Raw genomic sequence first — 27,638 nt, 5'->3', positions numbered from 1 at the left:
AAGTACAACTTACCATTTATAAAGATTATATATTTTAAATAACTTTCCCCAAATGACTTCTTTTGTAAACACATCTCTTTATAATCTGACTCTCTTTTTTTTTTTAAAGAGAGAGTGAGAGACAGAGAGAGAATTTTTTTAATATTTATTTTTTAGTTTTTGGCAGGCACAACATCTTTGTATGTGGTACTGAGGATCGAAGCCAGGCTGCACGCATGCCAGGCAAGCGCTCTACCACTTGAGTCACATTCCCAGCCCTATAATCTGACTCTTACTAACTTTTAAAGCTCATTCCATGATTTATCCCTAAGACCTAAATATCCCAGTTTCAAGGTATTTTATATGTCCATGAGTTCCTTTCATTTCTAAAAGGTCCTTTATTCCTTGCTGATGCCGCCCAGTCCCCTGGGAGTTACTCTATTGTTGCCTGAGTAATGATCTTAGTAAACGTGATACATTATTCTTCCGTGTACACATTATACATAGAAAATAGTCATTTTTTTGCCCTTTTCAAGGAAATTGAAATTTATTCTAAACAGGAGGTAATCCATTGTCATTTTTTCATGCTAACTCATATCATAGAATTTGTCTTAAATACAATATTCATGATGAGTGAAATATTCTTTTTCTGATCAGCCCACTTTGTTTTTTCTAGGTGTGATAGTCTTACTCTAACCACGGTGTCTAAGGCCAGGTTTAAGTTGGCTGTTAGGTTAAGGATGTACCTCAATGGTAGAATGCATGAGAGCCTGAGTTACATGCCCAGCAGTAGAAAAAAAAAATTAACAAACAAAAACAAACAAAAGCCGAACTTCAATGATTCCAAGTTCCTGGAATTTGTACCAAGCGTTGAGTAGAATCGGGTTGTCCTAGTGACTTGCTTTTAAGCAATAAAATGTGGCAAAAAGGATGAACTGTCACTTCCATGATGAGGTTACATAAGATGTGACTCCTGTCTTTCTCACAAACTCCATTTGCACCTTATCTACCACACTTTGGCATAGCAAGCTGCCATGTTATACAGACCCCTGTGAAGGAAATGGTGGCATTACTCAGCCCAGAGGCAGCTAGAAACCAAGGCCATTTGTACAATAGTCCTTGAGGAACTGAATTCTCTCAGCAATCACATGAACTTTGAAAGAGATTTCTTCCTAGACAGATCACTATATGAGAATCCAGACTGGGGTTATAATCTAACTGTAATTATTGAGAGACCCTGAAACATTTAGGTTCTGCATGGATTCCTGGCTCACAGAAACTATGAGATGATGAATATGTGTTTTCTTAAGGTGCTAATTGTATATATATATTTTTTGCAATTATAGATGAATAATACAAATTCTCTAAGACATTACTTAAAATTTGTGAGGCTGGGCTGGGGATATGGCTCAAGCGGTAGCGCTCTCGCCTGGCATGCATGAGGCCCGGGTTCCATCCTCAGCACCACATACAAACAAAGATGTTGTGTCCGCCGAAAAATAAATATTAAAAAAAATTCTCTCTCTCTCTCCATCTCTCACTCTCTCTTTAAAAAAAATAAAAAATAAAATTTGTGAGGCCCTAAATAATTCAAAAGATATACCTGATGATATATATTTCTGATGCATTCATGATCCTTGTGCTTAGCATGACTGTAACTGTTTTTATACATTATAATTACATAATTATAATTTTTATACTTTATAATTGAGTTTTACATATTACTGATATTTAAGATCAAATCATAAAGCTGTGATCTAATTATTCATTTATTGTCATGCTTTTTAACCTCAGAAATTATTTCTGAGGAACTAAAATAATAAAAATATTTTGAGCATACAAGGGTTTTTATATGAATTATATATATCAATAATTATTAAATTTGAAAGTAATATGGGTTATTGCATTATTAATTTATTAAATTATTTAAAGATAATAATAAATCAAATTAATATAAACATAAGAAATACTTTTCTCCTGTAAATAGCTATATTTTACCAAAAAATAATTGGAATAATGATATTATTATAAATTTTTCAAATATTTCTTATATATTTCTTAAAATAAGAAAGCTGGTTTCCTTTCTTTCTTTTTTTTTAATTTTAATTCACGAAATTTTTCATCCTCTGGAAAAGTTTATGGATGCCAAAGTTTGAGTGGGAACAAAAGAAGAAAATAATGTCCTAGTATTGTTATGAATATGGTTTTGATTTTTTGGACTTCAAGTGTCTTAGGGAGGAGACATAATAACAATTTCAAACTTTGAGAACTAGTGATTTAAGTACTTATGTATTTTCTTTTGAAATTCTGGAAACCAAAAATGGGTAATTATATACATAAAAATATTGAAAATATTTAAAAATATATTTAATATGTAAAAATAATATTTAAAAAAACATTTAAAAATATACCTTCAAGTATACAAGCATGCACCACACAGTGGAGGTCTTTTTTCAGGCTAATGTGAATCACGTGTCTTGTTTAGTCAAGAATCCTGTTATGGTACAATATTCTCTGTCAGTTTACCTTTTCCATCTTGTTCTTTTGGTTAGGAAGAGAAAATTCCAATTCTCATACTGAGGGATAACCCAGAGGTATCTCGGGTCTTTTTATTTTTCAATTTAAAATCTAGAATATGAATCATATGAATCTAGAATATGTTAATTGCATGATGTAGTTAGATCACAGTTCATTTACTAAAGCTTCTGGATATTTTTATTTACATTTCTAAGTCATGTAGGATAATTGTATTGTTCTATATAAGGTGATGCCAGCATTTTGTTGAATATTTAGCTCACATTTTGAATGATTTTTTTTATTTCTGAAAATGAGATATTTTTATATCATTCAGCCTCTTTCTATATAATTGTCTAACTCTCACATTTTTCACTTATTGACAAGAATATCTTTAGTTTGAATATTTGGTTAAATTCTAGGTACAACATATGAAGGCAAACTGACTATATTTTTTATCACTCTAGAGAATCAGTCTGAACTATAGCAGAGAAGAATAAATATTGTATCTTATTTCCTGTTCACATGTCTTGATCTGCCACTATTATTACTATCATCATAGAGGTATGATTATCATACTGAGTTCAAGAATTGTTTCCTTCATAAGGAGAATGAATGTACATTTTCCTGAAGTGTGTTTAACCTGATGCTACAAGCCTGGTAGAACTAAAATACAAATCTAGCTTATGATATGTTAAGCATGCCTCAGATGACTATAATTATCACCACTGTATTCACAAATATCTTTATTTAACTTTCATTCAAACTGAAAGGCATTTATTTACATACTTAATTAAGTTGTCCAGGAGCTTAATGCATTCCCTGGCATAAATGACACTCATTTGTTTTCTTATATTAAAAAGTTTACTTTTAAAAGAAATCACAAAATCTATGCTTAGAGTTTTATATAAAAAAATTAAATCCAATTCTAATTTCATCAAAACTGAAATTTGTTTAACTACCAAACATGCCAGCATCACATAGGTCATGATTTTATGATGGAACAAATTGCTGTTTTATACTTCCAAGAATGCCATCTGATATTCTAAGAAAGCACTTTACTTGGAAGCTATTGTACTTCCTATTTGTTCAGTTGTGTCACAGAATATATTCTTTTCCTATGAAATAATTAAAGATGTAAATAAATTTCTCAAAACACGGGCACAGGAAGAACACAAAAACATTGAGATGAGAATTATAGGAACATTCACCAAATGAGTAGAAATAAGAATTGTTCAAGCAACTCAAACACTAACCAAATATTTATCATAATTAACTATGAATTAAATACTCAAAACTAAACATAAGTGTTTTATGGATACTTCTTCTAGGCGTGGTTCACAAGTTGAAAATAAACAAGCTATTAACAGAAGAAAAAAGAAAAAAGAACTGAGAACAAATATAAGAAAAACATTAAAACTGTGTGAAGCATGTTTAATAAAATAATTAATTACCTGCTTAATTTGTAATTGCACTATAATGTTCAAATGTGCTATAAAAGACATTTATATTAAATATTACAATGCATTTAGCATTTTGAAAATAGATTTAATTTATAACTAGAACATCAGAGGATTGTCTTCAACTTAAAAATAGAGAAATTCATGCACCCTGTGTAATATTAATCATGACTATCTTGTGGCCTAAGATTATTTCTGACATTATTATCAAATATTTTCTAAACATGAATGATTTTGTACATATGTCATGTCTTCCAATTATAATTTGGAAATGAAGAATAAAAATCAATAAAAATTGAATCAATCATATATTCAACAATAAATTACAGTTGAAGACAAACTAACCAGATGGTTCATTATGTATATTTTGAATAAAATATTCAGGTTACTGAGTACACTTTTTTCCCAACATCTATGTACTCTTTGTGAAACTAAAATCTGATTCTATTTCCATAAAACACACAAGTCGTGGCATACTCTGTTATTCCACAGTTATACTGTGTTGGTGGATGTGATACTGTTCTGTTTCCTATCCTGCTTCCTCTAATTTCCAATTTATAATCTGAAATTTCTCTCTATAACAGAGAGATCACAATATATCCCTTATAGAATAATAATTAGGTCATAATGGTTATAAAAGAAACTATAAAACAAGGAAAATTTGAGAAAAAAACATAATTATCATGGTTATCAGATGTACAGTACATCTGCTATTTTATTAAGAATTTTTGTTGAGAGCCACAGCCGAAAGGGCCCCAGCAAACTTTCAGACTACCATGGGAGGAAAGTGCCCCAAACAAACTAGGACATGATAATAACAAAACCTATAATCTGTGGATTAAATAATGACCTAAATGAGAAAATACAAGCAAAAACTGATCACTCCAACAATGAGATAAGAGAACAAATACAGGTAGCAAAAGATTACAGAGAGAGAGACAGAAAGAGGGAGAGAGAGAGAGACCCTGGCCACAGCCAAAGGGGCCCCAGCAAACTTTCAGACTGCCAGCTGATGATTGGCTCACAGTGGCCCCAGCAACTTCTAGCTGACTGGCTCCTCTTCGGTGATGCTCATTGAGCTGTTTCCCCGCCCTTTCAGACTGCCAGCTGATGAATTTTCATAGAATTTTTGACTTCTAAATATTGTGCATAGATGAGAAAAACACGGAATGGATTTTATACAGATGGTGACATTCTGGAAGAGTATAGGTATCTGCAAATTGATTCCAGATTGCCATTGTTAGTTATTAAATAAGTACCATCAGCATTGCCACCAAGAAAGAGTCCTTCTTAGGCTAAACTGAACATTCAGACTCACAGGACTTCAACAAGTGACATTAGGCACAAATCTACTGAAAAGGATACCAGGCAGCAACTTTGACTCACCAGAAGGGCCACATTGTGTGTTTCTCTCAGTGGCAATCTTGTAACAGTTCTTGTAAAGACTCATAAGTCCGTCTGTCAGCTATTTTCCCATTAGGTTACAGCTCAGGTATCAAGAGATGAAATGCACAATACACAGGTGTGGAACCCACCCTTGCTTAAGAGCTTCAAGTTCGAAAGCAGCTATCATTTTTTTTTTTTTTTTTTGGTATCAATTCCACAGAGCTTTCAAGGACCCTACACTATCATGCCCAGTTTCAAAAGTTACCACGCTCAGGGAAATTCAAACACAGTCCTTCCTATCAAGCTCTTATTGTTTCCCTTGTTTTAAATCCAACCTACAGCTAAGGGTCATTTTCCCATAGGAAATGTTGCTTAGTAACAGTTGACAGAGTGCATCTTATTTGTTCTAGGTAAACTAAACTAGGAAATTTAACTGAAGTTAAAATTTTCATACAGAAGAGGAACAATTTTTTTTAACTCTTTGCCAGCACTATTAAAATATAAAAACATAATCCTTGATGAATGTTGAACAAAATTGAAGAACATTAAATACAATATCATATATATATATATATATATATATGATTTATATAACAAAAGATTTCTTTCTAGAATCAAATTGTATATATAATTTAACTTGCTTTTGTGGTGACATAATACAGTATGTATTCAATTAAATATATATTTAGTCAAACTGTATTTATACATTGTCCTGGAGCCAGAGAATTCCTATCAACAAAAGACTTTTTGTTTGTTTGTTTTTTGTTGTTGTGGATTGAACCCAAGGTCTTGTGCATGTGAGGCAAGCACTCTACCAACTGAGCTATATTCCCAGACCAACAAATTTTTTTATATGAAGACAACCAAATACTTACATGAAAAACAAGGGAAGAGATCATTTGAAGATATAAATGTAGACTATAAATTGTTATCTTAAAATTCAGGCAAAGATCGAAAGCTGGATATTTATTAGTGGCCTTCCTGAGAACTGCTTCCAGGGACTAATTCAAACCAAATGGTATTGCAATGGGATGAAATGTGACTTGGAGTGGAGGTAGTGTAGTGAGTGTTAAAAGTATAGGTAAATACTGATTAAATTTTTGTTGTGTAGACAATAATGAACATAGTAGCATCAGTCAGCTATTTTTCAAGTGAGGACCTCTGAGTCATTTTTTTAAAAATGATATGAAAAATATTAGTTAAAAAGAATAAAAACAAAAAGAATAAAAATCCATTCAGAATGGTGTGAAGTATACCTTACAAATTTGCAGATCATTATAAGACCTCAATTTTTAAATTAGTTATAATACATTATAGATATAGAGCAAAGAAAAAAATGTTTTCTAAACAATGAATAGTTTGTGGTTTGTTAGGCAAACTCATTTACCATTTAACACAACCTTTAATTAAAGCTTCTATATTTGATTCTCAGCAATATTAAGAATACTATACATTAGAGATATTTTAAATTCTCAAGAATTACACAGAAGTGGTAGTGAAAATACATACGTAGGAAGAAAAAGGAGAAATCTTGAAACTATTGATAGATGCAAACACATATAGCTTTGAAAATTATATGTAATGGCAATTGGCATCTTAATATTTTTATCTAGGTAAATATTTTAAAATGTGTTTAAGTATATTCACTTTGGCCTTGAATAATCATACAACTTTGTACAATTTATTCCTATATAATGTTGCAATCATTTTTTAATGTTAGAATTCCTGTTACATATATCTTCTGATTATTCAGGGTAAAAAATCAAGTTTTCTAAAGTTAATATCTAAGGAATTGAGTATATTATAAGAATATGAGAAAAATCAATAGTGTAGGAGGTTGTGTTTGGTGCGGAGAACTCTCTGAATTTTTCATTCAAATTTGCTGTGAACCTGAAATAGTTTGTCAATTAAAAAAAATATATAACAAGGTAATGTTAATGTTAAAATAGAAATGTTGTATGCTCATAAAGGACTCATAAGACTAAATTGGATAGTTTCTATATTAGTCGATACTCTGCTTATTATCATGAAAACCAATTAGTTCTTTAGAAAAAAAACTTTGACACATCATAAAACGTAAAATTTAAAAACTAATTCACAAATACCATCAAGTATCAAAAACCATCTGTAGGCTGTGTGTGGAGTATGTGGTGTGTATAGTAGCCTAATGAGAGGATAAGTCTGGCATTGGGAACCTTCCAATGCACCCCCACAGGGATTGATTGCCTGATGCAGGTGACTTCCTCCTCAAGCTCTGCCAGAGATGCCACACAGCATCTGAGGTGGGTGTGACCTGCTAAGATGTCAATCAACCTGCTGACTGCAAGAGATCAAGAAGCAAAACTGGGTCCTTGAAACCTTAACCTTGCCTTTAATGTCCAGCGTGGGCTACATTTTGCCAGAGTCTAGAAGCTAGATATGTCTGATCAGCTTGCCTGTCTTGCCTCAGCTTTTGAAACTGTCCTGTGGTTCTTTTGTCATTTTGTTTTTCTTAGCTTTTATGTCTTAGCCAGCCCATTTCACCAAGGAGAACCTCATTTCCATTGCCTGCCCAGGAAATGGGTGAGAATTAAGAATGATTTCTATGTACATTATATATTAAATATTTACACAGGGTTTTATTACTATATTGAAATTTTATATCAAAATGAATTGTGTGTGTGTGTGTGTGTGTGTGTGTATGTTACTGGAAATTGAATCAGGGCCTTACATAGGCTAAGCAAGCACTCTATCCCCAAGCTACATCATTAATTCTTTTGTGAGAAATTTTATTTTGACACGGGGTCTCCCTAAATTGCCCAGGTTAGTCTTCAACATTAGATCCTTGTGCCTCAGTGTACTGAGTAGCTGAGATTATAGGAGTGTGCCACCATGCCTGGTGTCAAAGTTAATTTTAAAATATATCAAATATTCTAAGAAATAAATTTATATAGGTCATTTCTGTGTACCTTTTGATTTATGGTATATAAAGTTTAAGTTTATTCTCTTTGATATTCAACAAACACTCGACCCTACATAACAAATCAAGTCACTGTTAAATGAAGAAGCCCAATAAGGATCAATGTAATTGACATCTCTTCATGGAAGCCTGGTCTGAATATTCTAGACACTCTCCCTATAGATTCATTTTGTTTGTCCCTATGAATACATTTACATACGAGTTTTAAAACTCGGGTTCTCTTTTTTAGTAGATCTAGTGTGTGACTTCATCATCATCATACATAAAATAGAGAAGTAATAAATGCTTTGAAAAAACTAATGCATGTCCCATCATTAATTTTTTTTCCAAAATGGCTGTTTGGTTGGTTGCCAGTTGATGTAATTAGACCTTGTTCATTCCAAGAGAATGATGATACAATCATCTAACAGTCATGATCCCGGTTTTAAATGGATTGATTACAGAATAGAGGAAGTAAGAATAAGAAAAATTAACATAAAATTAATAATAAAAACAGCAGCCAATCTAATTGTACTGGCTACTACTCCTAGAAGAAATGAAACCATGTTCATATTGCTTTAACATAGACATTAATATGTTAAGATTCTTATTTTAATATATGTGCATAATACTTATTTCATTTTTTAACATTTGCTTTCACTCTGGTTTTTTTGTCTTTATTAACTCTTCTTTCATTATTCAAGTTCATCTATATTGCATTTTAAATTCATTATAAATTGAAGATTTTTATCCCAAATAATTAATTTTATTTGAACTCAAGATGGATTTTAATTTATGATAGTTTGACTGACAGTTTTTTCAATTTTAGAGTGATGCAAAATAAAAATACATTTGATAGTAACATAACTTTAAATTTTGAAGTTTTGCATATTCTCAATTTAGTGGTATACCTCACTCTCCTGTGATGCTGGGCAGCAGCAGCTAGCCTGAGCTTCCAGCCAGCCATACAGTCTACTCTGCTGCAAAGTTCTGATGTTCTATAGTTTAGGTACATTAAATGCATTTTTGACTTATGAAATTTTCAATGAGTTTGATGATATGTGACCTCATCATAAGTCAAATAATATCTGTAATTCCATCTATATAATAGATGAGATACTAATGAATATTATTGGAGCATTTTATTTTAAAACTTAGAGTAAGATGTAACATTTCTCATTATAATCTTCCTACATTCTTCACAGTAAACTATTTTTATGTGATACCTTATTTCAACATAACATGATTCCTCAGATTGTTAAATTAAAAATGGGCTAATTTTGAAATTTTTTTATGAATATCTTCTTTAAGTACATAATTTTTGTTAGAAAATAGAAGCTACTTTGGTTTAAGAAAAAAAAGTGTAGAAACAAAGTTTCTGTGAATTAGTTTAGGACTATGAGAAATATTCTATATTAGAAAAAAATGTAGTATTGTTTAATGGATGAAAAAAATAATTGATGTTATTTCTTTTCAAATTATTAAATGGTATGCTCCATATATTAGATGTATCATTAAGCGAGTCTCTGCCTCAGAATCCATGGCATTTTGAGCAGAAATGATTAAATAGGTTATTAGTAAATTCACAAAGAACAGGGCACGCAGTGTTTAAACATTACCCTATCATCTGAGCCACAAATGTTCAGCATCATTATGCTTCCACAATAGCAATTTACTATAACACTGAAGAGTAAGTAATCAATATAGGCAAGTAGAACCTGTTACAGTTACCAAAAGGACCACAGACTCTTCTGTTAAGTCTTTGTAAAATCAATAAACAGGCCTCTTCATAAGACAGCCTGTTAGTCTCCATTTCAGATGACAGTAAAAGACATGAGCCATAATTATTATGCTTAAAATGGTTCCAGCATTCACCTGGCTGTTTGCAAAGTGTGATTTGATTTGTAACTCAACAAGAGATAAAAATATATGGCACCATATTAAAAAAACCATTGAAAGCATGATTATAAGAATAATAAAATACTAAACACATCTGAGTGCTTAAATCCTTCTGGAAATGTTAGAGATGAATAATACAAAACAAGAAAGGAATTAGTAGACTTAAAATAAATATTTCTTCATTAATATAATCATATTCTACTTTTCACTGCCTCTTTTCTCTTATTGAGTTGTGTTTCAAATTGAAATAGCAATTATATAACAGCATTGTTGACATGGATAAACTCTATGTGGCATTCTAAATGATGGGGTTAAAGTCACTGCCATAAAACATGGAATGGATGATTTTTATTTTAAAAAGTCTTGGAGAGAATCAAGAATGAATATATATATATATATATATATTCATAATTTAATTCATATATATAAAATAGAAAGCTTACTTACAGTCCAGAGAACCTAAACAACATGGATAGGGATTCATTCCACATTTATTTTGGTGTCTAACCAGTTTGAAAAAATGGTTTTCCTAAAAATAATACTGTTTGGTGATGATGCCTCTCAAAGTACAATATTGAGGCTATGATGGTATTAGACATGACTCATTGAAGCCAAAGATAATACCCCACTCATACACATGCACATTGTGTAATTTGGTGGAACTATATCATGGTACATTCTATAAATACAGAGACCCTAATTTTGCTATAGTTTGGTCATAAATGATAAGTTGTGGCTTGGTAGGAACAAAACTGTGAAACATTAGGGCAATAATGCTGAAAATTTCTACATACCAGAACTCCAGTGTCAATTCATAAACTGAATCTTGAGCTTTCTTATTGTAAATAACTGAAGCTGCTGTGGAATATAAGAAGAATATGCTGCTAATTGTTGAAAAATTTTGTATTGGTTTACAAATAAGAGAGATAATTCTATCAGCAAACTATCAGATAAACATTCTACCTAAACAAATATATTTTAAAATAATGATTAGGAAAATTTAGGTAGAATATTTGTAGCTATGTTGAATGAGCAGGGATGATTCTATGTAAGGAAATTGAAAGACTATGTCAAGGCCAAATGTGAAAAAAGTATGAAGAGTTGGGGAATTAGAATTTAGACCTTAGAATATATTGCTTGAATTCCTTAAGTTTACTTATTTCATAAAGTTTTCATTATAGCTATACGGATTGTGCTAGTTGAAAAAATTGACAGTCTGTTTTGTTTCTACTTGTAGACTAAGTTTTAAACAGCATTTTAAAAAAAGGATTTTGGAAGTAAAATGGAAAGTTAATAGCAACAAAATTGTCTATAATAGTTAAGCTTATTTCCTGAAAATGCAATTTGACAGTCAATGTGTTCACTTCAGTTGTGTTAAGTACTAATTAATTCATAGTGATTACATACAAAGCATTATTTTCTTCAACCAAAACTAAATTTGCCTGATGCAGTTCATGGACTTTATGTGTAAAGCTTCCCAATATTTCCATATAGGTTTTAATGTAATCAGTGTTAATTAATAATTACCAAAGTTACAAGATTTGTTCACAAATTCCATTAAGCCTATACTGTTAATGATTTTTTTAAGAAATAAATTTAACATCAGAATCACAGCACATTTCTATTTATAGCAATATTTCTAACTGACATTTTCTGAATTCATAAGGTCACATCTTTGATAACAGATGAAATTTTCTAAGATATGTAATATGATTTCATTGATAAGAGTGCAAAAACTATACTTGTAGGTATATGTAAACAGTTCCAATTTTGGAGATTTAAATCTCTCTATTAGGTGAAAGATTAAAAATTAGTGTGGAAGTACTAATAATTGATTCCCAATTTCAAGTTCTCATCTCTGTTTATTACTAATAGCTCCTTTCTTTCTCATCTGATTGCCAGTTAAGTGCCTGATCAAAAAAGAAAGAAAAACATATGACAGAAAATAAAGTCAAAATTTTCATGGTTTTAGTTCTTTTGGATATATACCAGGAACTGGGTGGGATAACTGGTCCAATAATGGATTTCAAATCTAGTTTCTGCAGGTAGAAGGAGGAATTGGTGTTTCATTTTTTCTTTTCTTAGATCCACATCACCATTATCTTCAGACAGTATTTCTCACATTTATGTCTCTAGTGAAGTATCATATATATTTTCATATCCTATCATACATTTTGATGGTTATAATTTCTTTCTATTGAAACTCGGTAAATTTTACATTAAACAATGCTTATATTTTTACTTCAGAAAATAAGTATTTTAGGTTACATATGTAAGTATTGAATTTTAGTAAATTTAAGTATGTATTTAAATTTTTCATGATCTTTGAGTAGCAAAATTTAGCCAGATATACATATAATCACTAAGTTAGTTAATTTATATATGTGAAAATTAGATGACACATAGTAAAAAAAAAAACAAAAAAACTTCATGTCTAGGCACAAAATGTTTTCCATTTTAGGAACTTCATAAGTTTATTGAGATTTCATTTTGAACCTACTTATTGGGGAGAAGTAGGCTCCAGAATATATAAAAAACCCTGAGCTTTAATATTCTTTCAACAATTTGCTTTTATGAGAAACAGACTCATGCAGTTCTTTTTTCTTTATGATTGGTAGAAGAAATTTAAGTATATATCATATGAATATTGAAAAATGTAATATAATCAATATATACTTATTTGAAAATATATTGGTAATAATATCATGTTTCTGATAAAAGAAATCTACTTTAGAAATTTATTTAATTCTTTACTCTCACAATGTTTTATTTCTGCCCAGCAATTTGAATTCTGTATTCAAATCTACTGTCCTGTTTTAATATAACCACTGGTCATAAAATGTTATATGTGATTATTGTAATTTCTGTGACAACATTCAGATATATAATTTCCTTATTCTCTCTAAAAAACTCTTCAGTGAGAATTTCTTTCTTTAAGTTCCATAGGATTTAACTTACCTATTATTGCCATAGACTCAGGGCATAGATTGAACTCATCTCTCACAATTCTGAATATTTTTCTTGCCTATAAATTCAATCAATCAATCAAGCTATCCACATAAATATATTTTCCCCCTGGCACTAACTATTATTGGAGAAAATAATAACACTTTATTTATTATTTCTTAAGTCAATGGCTTTCCTTTAATGGAAACTCCTATGTCTTTATTTGCCGAAGTTTGTAAAAGTGACTTATTTTGTTTCTTTTTTGTTCATTTTGGTTTTATATTGGTGGGTTTTTTTTCATTGCAATACATTTCATTTTTTTTTTTTCTGCACACAAACCTCTCTGTGACAATAACTCTGTTTGCTGCATCATGCCTAAAACAGTGGTGAGGAAATTTCCAGTTGCCCTCCTCCTCATCTGTTTTTTACTATTGGCACAGAGAAGTAAGTGAATAATAAAACATGATTTATGAAATATACACTCTGCTGAGGAGATACATGTTCATTCCATCACAATTTCTTCAATAATCTTAACTTCTCTAGTGTCAATTAAAACAAAAATCTATAAGGGATACAGGTGAGACTCAAGGTAAATTCACCCTGAGGCAAATTTGTTTGTAGCTTGGACCTGTGAAATTGTAAAAAAATGTCTTGTGTTTCCAACACTTAATAGGGGTTAGGATAGACATTCCCCTTCCAAAAAGGAAAAATGGGAAAAAACAAAAAGAGGAGAAACAGTTTCTAGAGAACCCCAAACCCCTAACCAAAGAATAGCAAGCAATATCAAATCTGAAGTCTGGAGAATAATTGTTAGCTTGATGGTCTTTCTGCCTTCCAGACCTACAGAGGTCTGGTGCTCCCACTCTTGGACACAGTGGAGTGGAAATCCAACCTCTCCAACACACTGGAATGGAAATCCTGCCTCCATAGCTTTGGGAAGCCCTAATCAAACTACGCGATCTGGGAATGGGATCCTCCCTCAAGTACTGCTTTGTGTAGCTCCACCTCCAAGGTGACTGAACCTAGGTTGCATACATACAGCATCTTTTAGACTGTAGTTACTTGCAGTGTCTCTATCAATCTGTGGTAGGGAAACGATCTTCTATTGTTTTTCTGTCTGATATATTGATGTACATTTCTGTTCTTCCACCAATGCAATACTGTCTTAATCTCTGTAGTTATTCAACAGGCTATCACTGAGATACAACCCAGACCTCTTTTATATTTTGTTTTGAGACACACTCTTGCTAAGTTGCTGAGGCTGGTCTTAAATTTGTGATCCTCCTGCCTCAGCCTTCCATGTTCCTGAGAATACAGGCATGTACCACTGTGCCCACCTTTATAATATGTTTGTGATATCAGGTAAAATGATTCATGCCTTATTGTTATTTTTCTAACATAGTTTTATTAAAAGGGATTGTAATTGTTCATGTAGATATTTAGAGTAAATTTTTCAATGTCTACAAAATTCTGCTGGGATTTTATTAGGAATTCATTGAACTTATCAGAGAATTTTAGGAGAATTTAAACCTTAACTATGTTGTATTTTCCAATACACGTTTATGATTGGTCTTAATTTATTTACATTTTTAAAAACTAATCAGAATTTTGTAATTTGTAGAATGTAGTCTCATGCATTTCAAATGTATTCCTAAGGAAGAATTTCATTTTTATTGGAGCACTTGATATTGAGCCTTTAATTTTATTTACCACATGCTAATTCATAGTGCATAGAAATGTGAATACATTTGCTGATTATATTTCCTGCAATTTTACTGAATTCACTTACTAGTTCCAAAATATTTTTTCTGTCGTTTATTTGGGTCTTCCTATGTTGACAATCATATCATCTTCAAATTAGAGCAATTTTATTTCTTATTTCCCATATATCCACCTTTTATTTCTTTTTTTATTTATTTCAGTGCCTAGAAATTCAGCACGATGTTGAATAAGATTTTGGAGAATAAACATTCTTGCCTTCCTTCTCATATTTGTGAACAAGAATTTAGTCATTCATTGTTAACTATTTCATTCTATCTCTTCATTTTAATGATGTGGTAAAAAGATATTGATTTTGGACCCATTTCATTTATTACAATTATTATTATTTTAGTTGTAAATATTTGTGGGGTACAGAGTGATAATTCTATATATATGTACAATGTATAATGATCAAATCAAGATAGTTAAGGTTTCCAAATCAGAAAATTAATTTTTTATTAACACAAAATTATTGTCCAAATTTGTGAAGGACAATATTTGTGCATATATTTTTATTAATATAGGTGATTATCTTGGCAATTCTTTTATATAAGCTACATACTTTGAGAAGTTGCATTTTCATTTTCATTTAATTTTATGGATTTTTGAAATTTTCATTTGATACCTCCTCTTTGACACCTTGGTTATTTAGAACACTATTTTGCTACTTAATTTCTAAGTATGTTGCTTTTACTGTTGTCTTTTATTATTGATTTCCAGTTTGATTTCATTACCTATTATGATTTTATTTATTTTATATTCTTAAATTTATTTATTGACCATTAATATTATCTATATTAATGTTTATTTCTGAAACTTTATTTTTAGGATCTAAAATTTCCATTTAAATATCTTATTTAACTTTCAATTTTGCAATACTTCTATTTTTCATGACTTTCAAGATAGCTTTTTATTACTTGTTGAGTTATTTTTAGGTAACTTTAAAATCCTTTTCTCATAATTACAGTATTTAAGTCCACTTGGGTTAATGTTATTGGACTTTCTTTTCTTATTTAAGTTGTGAGATTCTTGTCCCTTGATTTAATAGACAATATCTATTTTTTCCTGTTTTAGTTATTTTATTAGGCTCCTGTTTATTTTTTTCATTTATTTTTTCTATGATTATTTTGGCATAGCATATAGATCCTACTCCAGTTTGATACCTTTTTCCAAGAACCATATCACTCTAATAGTCTGTGTAATATCATTTTTTAAAGCTTTTTATATCTTATGCTGCTAAGATCCAATTAGTCTGTCTTCTGTTGCTTCTTGGAAAGGCCAGTGTGGCTTCACCATTTGTCTTTAGATGGAGAAACAAAGTTTTAGCATTCAGAAAGAATCTGTGGTTCCCAGCTGAGCACCCGTGGGGAGGGTGACACCTAGCAAAGGCATCTTTTGATTGTGGAAGCTGAAGTATAATAAGCCTGACCAAAAGGTGGAAATCTATTTCTGGGGCCCTTAACTGGTTTGCCTTTTCCTTTCCAGGTTTCCAAGATCTATTGTTTCTGATGTTGATATATTTATTTAATTACAAATTAGCTTACATTCATTCATACTCATTTTCTCTCTCTCTCTCTCTCTCTCTCTCTCTCTCTCTCTCTCTCTCTCTCTCTCTCTCTCCTGGTATGGAGATTGAACCATGGGGTGCCATACCACTGAGTTATATGGTCAGCCCTTTTTAATTTTTACTTTGAGACAGGATCTTGTATAATTGCCAAAGCTGGCTTCAAAGTTGAAATTTTCCTGCTCAGTCTCTTGAATAGCTGTAAATAGAGGCCTATGCCACAACACCCTGTTTATGTCATCTTTCCAGATTGGAAGCCCTATTTCTTAAGTTTTAAAGGCTCACTATCATGGATATGTTGAGAATACATAAGGTTGGAGAAAAAAGTAAAGATACCAAGTGAAGAATATTGATTTTTTTTTTTAGGGAAATATAATGGTATATTATACTCATTGTAGAAGTGTTTGGATTTTGGATACATTATTCAGATCCAGCAAAGTCTCTCTCTTGATAGACTAAAAATATGGAAATAAGAGAAGTAAAGGAAAAAGACTTGCTCTCAAGACTTGAGCAATAGAAAGGGCAGAGCCGCCATATAGTGTAAAGAGGTAAGGAGAGGTGGTGATGCGATTGGAATTTAGAATCTAATTTTGGTAACGTTCATTTTGAGAGGTCTGTTGGATGCCAAAGAGATGATACCAATTAGAAAACCCATTTATAAGTCTTGTCTTTAAAACAGAGTTAGGTTAGAGATTCAGTTTCTAAAAAATTGTAGATGATAGTATAAAAGAATATATGCAAGTCTAGGTCTAGAAGAACAGCAGCCAACTGATTTTTCTGCAGTTAGTAACACCTGCTTAATAACAAAGGACCAGGATAGTCATTTTTTTGAAGGACTATCAACCATTTCCGTATGAATTCCTTTACTTTCCGCATTGGAAGGTAGTTATATAGACCTGATAGTAATAGACACAAAAAGATATCATTGAAACAAATATCTAGTGTAAATATCTGTACAATGAAAACAACAAATATATTTGCTTCTGAAGACATATATAAGCATAACAAATATTTTTATCACTATTTATGTATTATATATCTGTTGCTAACAATAATTTGGAATCACTTCTCTTTTTTTACTTCAATAGAACTTTTTTTAGGACTGAAAATATGAAAATATCACTTCTATTAATTTTGGAAGCAAGACATAACGAAATGGTTTGTCATAATAAAATGACATTTATTTTATTAAAGTTCTGGAGACTATGAATTCAAAACCAATGTAATGGAGCCATACTCATTTGGAAGCCCTTAGGGGAATCTGATCTTACCTCTCCCCAGCTTCTGGTGTTGTGCAGCAAAACTGTGACCCTCTTGGGCTTATAGCTGCATGAATATAATCTCTGCCTTTGGCATTCTCCATACTTACATGTAGTCTTCTAAGAACATGAGTTACTTGGAATAGGGCCCCATCTACTACAGTACAACCTTTCATTCGATTTCAATAAATTACATCTGCACTGACCTTATATCCCAATAAAGTCACAGGCTAAGAACCTGGAGTCAGAATCTCAACATTTTTTCTTTGGCAGAGTGAGGGAAAAATTCACATCACCAGCCATATTTAGAAAAGATTTTTTTTTTTTACTCAATAAAACATTTAAAGAGGCTTGGGAAGAAATTGTTTAATTTTTCATTGGTTCTCAAGGATCATTTATACAAAAAATCCCTGAGGCACTTTTGAAGATTTAGACTGTTTTGATAGTTGCATAATACATATGCTGCAGAGCTTTTTCTCTCTCATTCAAGATAGAAAATTAAAATAACTTAATGACTGGCTGCTTGTAAAATCACTTTAATTATGCCACAAATTGTAGCGATGTCCCTGAATGGAAGAAAAACTACAATACAGTCTTCATATTGCTGTTCAGTATAGTCACACTTTAGTGTCTCAACTAAATTAAGAATTTTCTCTTGGTAACACTAAATACTTAAAATGATTCACCAGTGATTGCAACAAACATGCTGATATTTAAAATATTTGATTCATGTTCATGCTTTCTGAACTGAGCCTTGATTCAGTGGTGAGCATAGTTATTTTAGTTATTTTGAATATTTAACTATTTTAGTAGATAGTATTACAGAGTTCTTTGTCAAGTTATCTTTCACTTGTACAAAGATTTAATTCTTTTTAATTTGGTGAATACTTTTTCTATTGAAGTTATAATTTATGTTCCATTTTAGAAATGGAAAACCAGTTGAACTGTATAGTACATAAAGTAAACATCCTGTGTAATGAGATAATAATTGTGTTAAACTATAGACATTTAGACTAAAATTGTTTAATAGCAAAGTAATGGTTTGTATCCAAGTTTGCAAGAGATATTCTGTGTATTTTCAAGGAACTGTGCTGAGGATAGTTTTAATAACTTCTTTCAATTTATTTTTTTCCTGAGAATATTGAGGGAACTACACTCCATAATCTAATGATGCTGATCTTTATCTATATCATTATTATAAAAAATGTTGTTAGTTCAGGAATCAATGCCTGCAACTTCAACAATCTGAAGAAAAATCTGCTGAACTAATTTTATTTTACTCAATTACATTTGGGCAATGAGGAATAAAAGAGAGATGAGAAACATTATGCGGTTTATGTTCAGAATAAAATACTGAATCCATCTCACTAAATTCAAATGATTTAAAGGCTCAAAAGGAAAGTCAGTCTTTAAGGAAGTTTTTATTGTACTTTAAGAGTAGGACAGATAAGGTAAAAAGATAATTTTTCAGGGCTGGATATGTGGCTCAAGAGGTAGCACGCTCGCCTGGCATGCGTGTGGCCCGGGTTTGATCCTCAGCACCACACACAAAGATGTTGTTTCCACCGAAAACTAAAAAATAAATATTACAATTCTCCCTCTCTCTCTCTCTCTCTCTCTCTCTCTCTCTCTCTCTCTCTCTCTCTCTCTCAAAGAAAAAGGTAATTTTTCAGAAATACAGAATTACTATATGTATTTTCTATATGCTGATTATATAATTTGACAGTTCAACTAGACAAAAATGGAAAGACAAAATTATATACCCAGGTGTTTTGAAAAGATCACTAAATATAGTCAGGAAATATAGATTTTAATTCTCTTTCTCTAACAGGGAGAACATAATTTAAATACCTGCTAACAGAATTAGGTTAAATGATAATCCTTCTAGTTTAAGTTCCAGTCTAATTTTCTATGATTTGATGTACAAAGATATTCAGAAAAGCATTTTTAGGCATTGAAATAAATTTGTGCTTTATTGCTCTTGTTTGAATCCATTTAACCACACATTAAGTGAAACTGCTACTATCAACAACAGATAAATTTCAAATGGATTAATCACACAACACATATTTTTTCCCTAAGAGACTTTCAAACATCCCTAAATATCTTCATGAACTTTTCTGTCTTTTAAACATGAAGTCTCTTCTAATAAAAATTTCTCCATGGATTATATTTAGACAGTAACTAAATAATCTTGAGTTATATTGGCTTCAACAACCATGGCAAATAAGAACACTAAATACTGAATAAGTGATTATAGCAATAGGTGTTCTTATACATTGTGATATACATTTATTATTATTTTATGGAAATGAGTTAAAATTTTCATTAAACTTAACTGTTTAGACAAAAGGCTGAAATTTCAAATCGTTAGACATAATAATCAAACCCTTCAGTCTTTCATCTATAGATACATAGGTATGGGAATATTTGAAATGCTTTTCTACATGTTGAACACTTTCCCCTGCACCATTTATTAAAAATTTTGTCTTTTCTCTAACATACATTTTTGGTACCTTTGTCAAGTATCAGATGACTACAAGTATTTGGGTTTGTCTTTTGTCTCCTTTCCTATTCCATTGGTTTCCATGTCTATTTTGATGTCAGTTACCATGTTGTTTTTGTTACTATAGCTCTGTAGTATAATTAAAGATTGGCTATTTTGATTCTTCCAGCATCACTTTCTTGTTCAGAATTGCTTTGGCTATTCTAGGTCTCTTATTCATTCAAATGAATTTAAGTAAAGTTGTTTCTTTTTTTATATGACATTCTGTGAAGAATGTCATCAGTGTTTTGTTGGGGACTGCATTGAATCTGTATAGTGCTTTTGGTAGTGTGCCATTTTGACAACAGTAAGTCCTGTGTGTGCGTGTGTGTGTGTGTGTGTTTATGTATTTTTAAGCCATGCCATTCTAATTATTTATTTAGATTAAAGCAAAAACTATAGTTTACACTAGGTTAATGTATAAAAATTACACTAAAATACTTTAATGGCTACCAAAATCAATAAAAAAATCATTCCATGACCCCCAATAATTCCATAACCCACCTCCAATTTCTTTGTGCCTCTTTGTAATAAATCTATTACTCTCATCTTGAGGCTCTGACAATCACAGATCTGTTGGACCTTATTACATTTTTGTTCCTTTTACTTATAGTCATGCACATAAGAATCACCTTCATTGTGTCATGCAACAAGAGGGTATTCTTTTTAGTTACTAAGGCATGCTCCGTTGAATATTCAACAGGATTTTTAGCCATTTACCTATTATAGAAAAATTAAGTTCCTTCTATTTTTTTGCCATAATGAGTAAAATTCAATATAATTGTTCACTTTATAGGGGGTAGTAAGAAGTGGTGAATAGAATTTCATTTGCCTAAAGGTAGGATTTTTAGATAAATGAGTGTTGAATTTTTTTAAATACTGACAAAAATAGTTCCCAAAGCAATTGTATGTTCACCTATTCTCAAACATTTGGTCTGCCATGTTTTTTAAATCTAACCATTTTAGTTGATGTGTAATGGTATCTCCTTGCAAGTTTAATTAACATTTCCCTAGTAATAATGACATGCAGCATCTTTTCTTGTACTAGTTATCTATATATCTTTGGTTAGTTTCATGTAAAATTCTGTTGCATGTTTTAACTGGGTTAAAGGTTTTCTTGGTAAAGTTTGAGATTTTCTCCTTCAAAACATTTTGTTTTCACATAAGTGTCTTTCTTTTGTCAAAAATATGCTTTGGAAAATTTTTCTCCAAGTCTGTTTTTGTTTTGTTTTAAGTTATCTTAAAAGATAATTCTTCCTCAATTCTTCATGGCAGTATTTATTTCTGTAAAACCAGAAAGGGAACTGGTTCAGGCATATGTATTTTAAAGTATTTTTCATATTCATGGTTGTATTTTTTTCTTTCTGAGTATTATATTTCAATGAGAAGAAGTTTTAAATTGTGCTTATTATTTTTTCTTTGTAGATCTTGTGCTTTATGGAAATTTTGTTTAATATAAGGTTATATGTTTTTTTATAAACTTCTTATGGAAATTTTTTTTTAATTAGTACCTAATCATTTCTTAATTTCTATGGTGTTGATTTTATGTAAGATAGTAGGGCTCATTTTTTTTACTTTTGCATATTACATCCAATAGTTCCAGAAATGTTTGTTGAAAAATATTTATAATCTAGTGAATTGTTTTACTAACTTTATTAATTTGCTAGAAATGACATACCAAAATATTACCAACAGGATAATATAAACAACAAAAATTTATTTTTCTAGAGAATAAAGTCCAACATGACAATGTCACCATATTTTTTTTCTTCTTATTGGCTTGCAGAAGGACCCCTTCTTATTGCCTAATTTTGTGGCCTGTTCTCCAAACATGTGTACCTTCAGTGTCCCTGCCTATTCATATGGCACCAGTTTGATTGAGACCTAACTATTATGACCTCATATATCTATAATTTTCCCTCTAATAGGAGTTAAAGTTTCCATTATATGGACTATGAAAGAATACAATTCAGTTCATAACTTCAACTTTGTCAAAAATTAATTATTCAAATATCTATCTATATGTGGACACTATTCTATCCCATAAATTTCTAGGGCCTATCTTTTTGTCAGTACTACTCTGTTTGCATTTTTCTAATTTTACAATAATTCTTCAAATCATGACAAGTCACAAATACACATTTACTGTATGCTTCTCCTCCTCCTCTTCTTTCTTCTTCTTCTAACACTGTTGCTATTCTAATCACATTGTTCAAGAAGTAAGGAAATACTCCTGACACATTGATTGATGTTTCCTAATTCTGAAGGTGAAAATGAAGAAAAGTCACATTTTAATGATACCAAATATTTGTCTATAACAGTAGAGACTACATTTATTTAGAGTTTTTATGACTTCAATATTTTAAAGATTTATTTTAAAGATTTTATTATTTTTTACATTTTTTTATAGTTCAATATGTATGTAATATTTTGAAATATCTGGCACTACTGACTGTGGTATGTTTTTTACTTCATTTTGATTCCATTTATATTTAACTCCTATTAGCACATATAAATTGAAGTATTTTTTTATATTTTGAAATTATTTTCTAAAATACCACTAAACTTGTCCAAGTAGTTTGAAGTGTATTTTCAAACTCTGAGATTATCTGTATATATGATCTTAGTAAAAATTTGTGTGCATTGTTCTATCAATTTAGAACTTGAGTAAAAATCTTGAAAAAGATTGAGAAAAATAAATATTGTTGCCTTGCTCCTGATTTAACAAAGAGCTATTTTTGTTTTCATCATTTTAAATAGTGCTAGCTATAAATGCCCTTTGTGAAGATAAGGTTGTCTTTAAATTTTTTTGATTTTTCAGATGTTTTATTTTATTAATCAGTGCTGCATTAAACAGGCTAATGCAGGAGTGAAGTTTGAAGACAATCTCAGCAATTTAACAAGATGTACCAAAGTTTAAAAAAATTATAAAGGGCTAGGAATGTAGCTCTGTGGTAAAGTACCTGTGTATTAAATCCACAGTACTGTGGAAAATTTATTAAAAACTAAAAATAATGTCTTTAGAGAAATATACATTTTAATCTTAGTGAAATACATTTGTTCTATTTTTCCAAGAATGCTTTATTTTTAAACATATGTTAATAAACATTGGAACAATATTATTATATATTTTTTGTCAATTTAACTATTGTACATCATTTAAGAAATTTGTTTATTTTATCTAATTCTTCAGAGTTATTAGTAAAACTTTTTAAACAAATGTATTTTTTTCCAATAGTGCTTTATTGGATATCATGTGAAGGAAATCTTGGTTTTAATTTCAAGTTAAAATAATTTTCTTATATGTTTCCTTTAAAAGTGTGAAACATTTTATTCATAGGCCATTAAATGTGTGTGTGTGTGTGTGTGTGTGTGTGTGTTTGAGTTTCACTATAGATATTCATAGATGTTTTTATCAGGTTGAATTATATTTCTTTTGTTACTAACTGTGTAAAATTTTTAGCAAGAGTGGATATTTAAATTTATTGAACATTCTTTGCATACTATTGAGGTGATTAAGTATTTTTGACTCTGTTAATAACTTGAATTGCATTGATTGAATTTCAAATGTTGAATGTGAAATGAACTTTTCTTAAATTTGTGAATTTATGTAGAAATGTTCATGTTTTGACCTGATGCTTACTTAAATTTCTTGTAGGCAAAATTTAAGACATTTTTATCCCTTTCATATATAAATGATTTTTGTATTATCTATTTTATTCTGTGTGATCTTTGGTATTCGTGGTTTTCAAGTAAATTAATTCATCTATATTGTCAAATTCATACATATAGAATCATTCTTAACTTATTCTTGAAAACATTTTAGCATCTATTAGAGGATATGTCCTCATCCACTCTAGATAATGACAATGTGTCTCATCTCTTGTTTGCTCTATAAACCTGGACAGGTGTTTATCAATTGTATTGATCTTTAAATAATGAGCTTTTGGTTTCATCAATTTTAAGCTTTTAATATTATTGATTTCTACTTTTGTCTTTATTATAGCTTCTCTCCTATTTGCTTTGGGCTTGGTTTTCTCTTCTCCCTTGCTTATTATCTTTTGTGAGGTTGAGGTGCTCTTTCTTGCCAACATAAGTGACTGATATAGAAAATATTCCTATGAATGTTGTCTTAACTCTGTAGTTATTATTTTCTTCAAGTCAGTATTATGGTTTAAATATGGTTTATCCTCACCAAAACTGGGGTTGAACCTTGAAACCCAATGCAGTAGCACTGAAGGGTGTTAAAATCTTTTAGGTCATTATGTCATTAAGATAGATGAATGCTGTTCTCTCTAGAATGTGTCCTTGCTTGCCCTACTGGATTGATTGCCACTAGAGTTGTTACAAAACATGTCTGGCACTGCTGTTTTCTCCCTCTCACTCAATCTCTGTCTCGCTTCCTCTCTCTCATACACACACACACTTCTCTTCTCATTGCCTGCTTGCCTTCTGCTTTCTTCTGCCATGTTTTTATTCAGTATGAGTCTCTTGTAAATTGCATGGGACTATGTATGATACCCAACAAACATCAATTATTTGTAAATAAGCCAGTATCAGTTATTCTATTATAGCAACCAAAAAATATACTAAGAGAACTGTCATTGACTTAATTCAGATTTTATATATCTGAATGGAATTTATTTTGGTGTGTGTGTGTGTGTGTGTGTGTGTGTGTATCTGTGTGTGTGTGTTCAGAAATAATTTGGAACACACATATGTGTGTGTAAAACTATTTACATATGCATAGATACATATAGTTTGGGGGACTTAATTGGGGCCTTAAAATTCTAGATTTCAGCTTTATTTTTCAGGCTTGGCAATATCTTTCCATTACTCTCTGTCTCATGACACATATTCTATATTCTTATCTTTGCTATTTTCTGCTTAGTACCCTTTCTAGTTGATGTTCTCCCTGATTTGGGGTAATATTTCTGGCTATTTGGCATGTGTGTTAATTCTTAATTAAGTTTTGGATATATTTTACAATAATGGACAGTGGAATTTTTTCATTATATTTGAACTTTATCCAGTAACAGTTAAATTACTTAAATCAGTAATTTGATGCTAATTTGAAGATTGACTTTAAAGTGCAAAACCAAAAATGCACTATCCATTTTGAAAATTTTTCACTACAACTTTTATAGAAATCCAGCCATTCTTGGCTCTGCTTAAATTTAAGAAGTAGTTTTACCTAACCCTTTCAAGTAACTCTATAACATATTTGTATTATTTTTTCAGGCAATTTGTACATATGCAGTTAGCCAAATACTTAAGGAGCTGTCTCTTCAGATCACAGAACTCTCTTTCTCAGCCCAATTACTATCTTTCTAATAGTCTGTCCTTCAAATTCTAGTTCTCTTTGCTTTCCCTCCCTTTGAAAATTTTCTATTTAGCATAGAGAACTCTTGGGAGCTCTCTACTGCTGCTAACCTGTGGAGTTCTTTTGACCTCTATTAACAGTGAGCTGGAATAGTGTTCAGTGCTCAGGATACTTCTTCTGTCACAGATCACTGTGTTGCGTTATCCTATGTTCATTTTATGTTTTCTAGTTTTGTGATTGTTCAGCTTGGAAAAGTACATTTTTTCTCAGTTATTTCATCATGACTGAAAGCATCAATCTATTGTGGATTTTTATGAGTCTCCAATAGTTCCTAGGTAATTATGTCTACTTTGGTTTCCCAGTATTTTTGTATATGTAAATAAGAATGTGGAGCACTCATTCCAATCCGTCCTCTTCAGGTACTGCTCTTTTTGAAAAAAAACCAAAAAACAAAAAACTGCCTAATGCAAATACAACCCATTAAAATAACTGAATGAAAACTAATTTTCTATGATAATTTTAAAATTGAAAAATGTGTTTCATAAATACAAATTCAAATAGAGCTTGAGTCAATCAGAGTACATGCCATAAATTAACATTGCTATAAATGGAAACCAAAATTAGGATTGCTACTAATAAAATAACTTTGTCAACGGTTATCCCTGGTAATTAGCAATCCAGTGTTGTTTGCTTTGTTTTTAGTTTCTTTCTGTTTAACTTTAATGCTTTTGTTATAAGTTAAAAAATATTTTTTGTGTTTTCTGAATTGAGAGGCAAGGCTTCATTAATATTGAGAATTTTATTAGAGCATAATATTTCCAGAATATATAACACCCGAATATATAAGATAACAAAAAATAGCTACCAATAATTATTTAGAACTTATTTTTAAATTTTTGTTGCTTTTTTTAGATGTATATTACAAGATAATCCATTTTGTTAAAATTATACAAGATGGAATATATCTTATTCTAAATTTGGACCCCCATTCTTGTGGATATAGTTGTTGGTGGGATTTACTTAGGTATTTTCATATATGTACAGAGGAATAAAATCAATTGGTTTATTTTACAGTGAATACATTTACATTTATTTAAGAGCATGATTATTTGAGAATAGAACAATTTTCTACATCAATAAAAACACAGTTGTGTCTTTTGAGAAGAGGTCCAGCTCATGGCCTTGTTTTTATATGAATAGTAAAATTGTTCTTTTGATTTTCCCACCCCCCAGATGTTCTTAATGAGCTTAAGATGCACATCTAACTGTTGTATCTTAGCACCTGCTCACTAGACTTCTGTCTTACATGGCTATTAGGATTTTATATGGATTCTTCAGAACCTGTCACTATTGATATTGTCAGTCTTTTCACATAATCCATGAAAGTTGACAAGGTGTTTAAATGCAGATACTATAATAAGCCACTTTAAGTTTAGAGAAGGAAGTATATAAAGTAAACCCATTTGTTTTCTTTCATTTCAAAAAATTGTTCCCAGATTTCTTTTAGTAGCCCATTCTAATCTTTGATTTATCTATATAAAGCATAAATATTTTTGGAACATCTAAAACTATAATAACTTGCTAAGATTATAATCATTGACCTGAGAAGTCACAAGTCCAACTGAAAAAAAAAACAATGAGTATAAAGTGATTTAATAAAAGTGTATTTAAAAATATGTTAAAACCAACAGTTTTCAATATGTCAGATATGAATGTTTATGGCTACCAAAAAGCTCAGCCAGGGAGGAGTGCAGAGGGAATAATAATATGAAAACAAGGGAGATTCATATCAATACTTAAAGAAACACATGTGAAGCCCTCACCACTATCTCTGTTTCTGTATCTATTCCTTTTTCTCTCACACACACATATAGAACACATACATATGCACTCAAGAGACAAACCCACTCCATCAATCTTCTTGTTTTATTTGGAAAAAAAATTCCCATAGGATACTTTGTGCTGAGGCATGATCATTGTCCCTGTTGATCATTTCCAAGATGACACAGTTTGTTTCTGTTACTCCTGAGATGCCAAAATCATACAAGGATCACTTAGAGGACA

Source organism: Ictidomys tridecemlineatus, chromosome 3, assembly GCF_052094955.1.
Source record: "Ictidomys tridecemlineatus isolate mIctTri1 chromosome 3, mIctTri1.hap1, whole genome shotgun sequence".
In the NCBI taxonomy this organism is placed as follows: Eukaryota; Metazoa; Chordata; class Mammalia; order Rodentia; family Sciuridae; genus Ictidomys; species Ictidomys tridecemlineatus.
This window is presented reverse-complemented; position numbering follows the sequence as displayed.